Consider the following 5,175-nt stretch of genomic DNA (forward strand, 5'->3'; position numbering starts at 1 on the left):
GGTACATTGGCTAAAAAGTGTGTCCACATGAGAAGTCAAGGTGGGCCGTTGCATCTCTTTCTAATTAGGGTGACCATAAGTTATACGTATCTGGGATATTAGGATAACGTGGAATATATTGTTTGGCCAAGATCTTTTCTCATTTGTGCATAGTCAGTAAGTGCAAAGACAGTAAGATTCTCTTACTGTCTTTTTGCTGTCCTAGTATTATGGCCCCTAAAAAGGGATGGATACAGTTTATTCTCTTCTGTAAAACGCTTCACAAAATCTTACTTAATTTTGTCGTCCTAAAAGCTGTTACTGATTGCTGATAGGCGTACCGGACCGCCACTATGATCGATCGTCAGGAAGGTGGTCCGCGGTAACTTCTGTCGACATTCGTTCTCGCTTACATATACTAATAACTGGGGGCCTACCGCAAAAACTGGAATACTGTTCTCATCTATGGGCAGGGGCACCCCAGTACCAGCTTCTCCCTCCGGACCGCATCCAACGAAGAGCGACTCGAATTCTCGACTGCCAGCGTATTTCGGATCGGCTTGACTCCTTGGCGCTGCGTAGAGAAGTGGCCTCGCTCTGCATTTTCTATCGCATGTACAACGGGGAGTGCTCCGAGGAATTGTTCGGATTAATCCCTGCCGCTTCTTTTCGCCATCGCCCTACGTGACAACATTTCCATCCTCACCACTTAGATGGTTGGCAACTTGGCAGTCCTCAACTGTGCGTTTCTCCAGGAACTTTTTGCCTTGCACAGCTAAACTGTGGAATGAACTGTCGCCTGCGGTATTTCCGGACCGATACGACCTTCAAACCTTCAAAAAGAGCGTACTCCCAACTTAAAAGACGGCAACGCACTTGCAACCCCTCTGGTGTTGCAGGTGTCCGTGGGCGGCGGTAATCGCTTATCATCAGGTGATCCGTCCGCTCGTTCGCCTCCTCTACCATAAAAAAAAGAAGTTTACAAATTGCGGGGATCTCTTTTACTCTCACTGAGACGAAATAAGAGTGACAGAGAAAAACGCCCGCACTTGATGAACTTCGATTTTCGCGGTTATAGCCCTGGATTCCTTGTGGATGAGATTAATATTTTCTAATTAACATACTTATAGCCCCCTCCAGACAATGCGCGTGAATCGCGGCGCGACTTCGCGGAGCGAACATACCGCGACGTTGACGTAGACTCCACACTCGCACAACTTCACGGCGATTTCACAGTTCGGTTCGCGGCAAGATGGCGCCGAAGCGTCAGCTGATCGAATTTAGTTTGCGGCAAAGCACTGATTCAAACTGGGAACTATCAAATTGATTTTTGGTTGATCAAGTTCGCACCCAATATAACCAAGTAGCCGCCATAGAAGGTTCTGACAGTGTACAGATTAACCGACTCGTGAGCGAATCGCGGCGCGAAGAGATCGCGAGTGTGGAGTCTTGCAAGTTCGCGCTTCGCGTCTCCTTTGACGCGGGCCAAATACCGACAAAAAACGGGGTATAAGGCGCGAAGGCGTGAACAATCTGCGAAATCGACGCGAGGGGCCTCCACACTCGCGTTCGCGGCTTCGCGCCTCGATTCGCGCACGAGTGTGGAGGGCTCTTAAGGTGTTACGACGCCCGACATGTGTTTGAAAATTAATATATGGCGGAAAATTAAAAAAATTAATAAACTCAAAAATGGTCACGATTTTTCATTTGTAGTCTGCCTCTTTCGCACTCATGGTATGTTCGTATGCGCGATGGCTTACGTTTTGCACACTTTAACTATCTTTAATCCTTTAAGCGTCATCTACTCATCGTAGATCTGTAATTCATCATTCTTCTGGCGCATTCCCTATTTGGGGTCGGCCCTCCTGATACATGATCGCCACTTGTTGCGATCTTTAGTCATTGCTGGCGTTAGGCCTAGCTCCGTCATGTCCTTGGAGATGGTTCTAGTCCAGTTAGTTGGCGGGTGACCTCTGTCTCTCTTGCCCTCGTCTATATCAAACACTCGTCTCGTCATGTGGTGTTCGTTTCTGCGCATTACATGACCATACCAGCATAATCGGCCTTCCTGCATCTTATGATGTATAAGCTACATCATGCGATATTTACACTGTTCCATTGTAAACCCTATTACATTGCACTAAGGTTCACTATAAGCTTATTACTAACTTGTAATGGTTTATATGAATACAATGCAACTGAGATTGTGTCCTCTTTCTATGGACATTAATTACCAGTTAGGTATGTACAGTCAGCGTCAAATACTTTGTGGCAGTCAAAGTGACCAAATAGTTCGGTACACCATACTAAATATATGGTGTACCGAACTATTTGGCTACTTTGGTTGCTTATTGTTATCAATTGTTAACTTATGTAACCCCGGTAACTGCCCAATTCCCTCAAAAATGTGCTTATGCGACGCAATCATCTTACTAATGCAATTTTCTTTCATTTCATAAACACGCTGTATCAACCTTAATTGTACGCAAGCATCTCGCGATAGCAAATTGTCACATGCAGCGTCTAGCACATATATTTTTTGTCTAATTGTGACATCATTAAAACTTAAATACGCTTCAAAACAACCTACAACGGGTAAAATATGCTTACTAACCTCTTTCAATATTGTACTCGTCTTACATAATGATTGTTGATCAAATCCGGCAGCCACATAATTATTTATCGAGATAACTGTCACGTCCGCACCGCTGTCCAATTTAAATTGAACCCGTGCTCCGTTTACCACTATACACTCGTACCAGTCCTTGCTGTCAACGCTTCCGATTTCAATTCCCCTTATCATAAATTCCTCCTCTTCGCTCACTTCCTCTGCTGATTGACACGATAACTCACGCAGCGCATGATTTACAAATCCTGAAGACCGACAACATCTCGCAAAATGTCCTCTCCGATTACACTTACTTATCACTTCCCTGAGAACACTCAAAAAACAGATGGTTTTTGTTGGGTCACACCTCGATTCAAACTTTCCGCACAACACATCAAAATCGTCCTTTTCGGCCTCTTCAAAGTCCAATTCTTTTACCGATGATGTGTAAGAATAACGCACATTTTTCTTTACCCGGTGCCCCATCGCGCCCCGAAGCCACCAAATACCAATCGAATGCCTTTTTCCAATCACGCCAATTGTCCGCCATGTTACCATTACCGCCGTCGCATAACGGCGGGGGCTGTTGTAAATTTACTATTCTGAGCACTCGACCCAGCATTTTCTTTCCCCGTCATCACTAATCAACCAAAACGTCCGATTTACGATTTATACACTGAGTTATTTACACCTGACACCATGTAGTATTCGGGATTAGGGATCTAAGTAAAACCACCAAGATAGCTAGACCAAGACTGATTTATTTTTATTCAGTACCTACCGCACTTTACCCAACTATCCACATGTATAATTATGATATAATATATATACAACAATTTAGGCCGCGAATTTTTCAATCCATCCGTAGGACAAGGTGGCAAATTTGAAAAAAATTGTTGCAATCACGAATCTACGATCATGCTTACGCTTAAAGATAGCTGAAGTGTGTGTGTGAGTGATCTGTCGATACCCCCCGTCAGGGGGGTATGAGGGGCCGCTACCGCCTCACGGCTGCGGCGGCTGTCGCGGGTCGCTTCCCCACCGACTGGTGGGGTGGTCGTATGGCCGTCATTTTGGGGACGGTGTAGGTAGCTGGTGTAGGCCAGCTCTTCGCTACCGATCGTTATCCAACCCCACGGCCCCTAACCTGGTGATACCGTTTGAGCGGGGCCAGGTTATGGAGCCGCGGAGAAGGCGACCGGCAGCTTAGCTGGCGTGTGTGGCGTGCTGGATCCGAGTGTGGTGTGGTGAGCAGTGCTAGATAGCTACTGCTGGTGTAGAAGGGCTCGGGGCAAGTCCCGAGCCCACCTCTGCGGAGGTCTGGTGTTGTGATGCGGCGCGATGTCCCGAAGATGGTCCAGGCCGGCGTTGTCCGCGCGGTCAAACATGACCCGCGCGAGACGCTCGACGAACTCCTCCAGGCCGCGCCACTTCAGTGTCTCGGTGAGGGGACTTGACTTGAGTGATCTGTCGATATCCCCCGTCAGGGGGGTATGAGGGGCCGCTACCGCACAATGGCTGCGGCGGCTGTCGCGGGTCGCTTCCCCACCGACTGGTGGGGTGGTCTGATGGCCGTCATTTTGGGGACGGTGTGGGTAGCTGGTGTAGGCCAGCTCTTCGCTACCGATCGTTATCCAACCCTACGGCCCCTAACCTGGTGATACCGTTTGAGCGGGGCCAGGTTATGGAGCCGCGGTGAAGGCGACCGGCAGCTTAGCTGGCGTGTGTGGCGTGTTGAATCCGAATGTAGTGTGGTGAGCAGTGCTTGTCAGCTACTGCTGGTGTAGAAGGGCTCGGGGCAAGTCCCGAGCCCACCTCTCCGGAGGTCTAGTGTTGTGGTGCGGCGCGATGTCCCGAAGATGGTCCAGGCCGGCGTTGTCCGCGCGGTCAAACATGACCCGCGCGAGACGCTCGACGAACTCCTCCAGGCCGCGCCACTTCAGTGTCTCGGTGAGGGCTGCGTTGCTGACGTACCGCGGGCACTTGAGGATGGTCCTCAGTGTGAGGGTCTCCTGGCGCCTCATCTTCTCCTTGTTTGACCTGGAACAGAAAGAGTACCAGGCAGGTGAAGCATAGGTAAGTCTTGATCGTACGTAAGCTTTGTACAGACCAAGCTTGGTCCGTACAGGGAGCTTACTGCAGAAGACCGGACGCAGACACATGCGAGCGACTTTCGCTCTTCGAACTGTGTCTGCGGCGTGCCGGTCCATGTTGAGCCTCCTGTCTATGGTCACCCCCAGGTATTTCACTGCGGGCGACCATGTGAGCGGCTGACCTAAAAGAGAAGGAGGATTGGGTAGGGCGGTGGCTTGCCCTGTGATGAGCGCTTGCGTTTTGCCCACATTGACTGATAGCCTCCATTTGGAGAGCCAGTCAGGAAGGGCGTCAAGCGTCGGCTGTATCTTGGATACAGCGTGCGGCATCTTAAAAGATGTCGCAAAGTAGGCGGCGTCGTCTGCGAAGAGGGCTAGCTGCGCTTGCCCAACGACAGGAATGTCGTCGGTATAGCACGCATAGCATGCGGGCGACAGGCAGCTCCCCTGCGGGACGCCAGCCTGGATGCGGCGTTCCTGTGACACCGCGCTTTC

Source organism: Cydia pomonella, chromosome 1 (assembly GCF_033807575.1).
Source record: "Cydia pomonella isolate Wapato2018A chromosome 1, ilCydPomo1, whole genome shotgun sequence".
Lineage (NCBI taxonomy): Eukaryota > Metazoa > Arthropoda > Insecta > Lepidoptera > Tortricidae > Cydia > Cydia pomonella.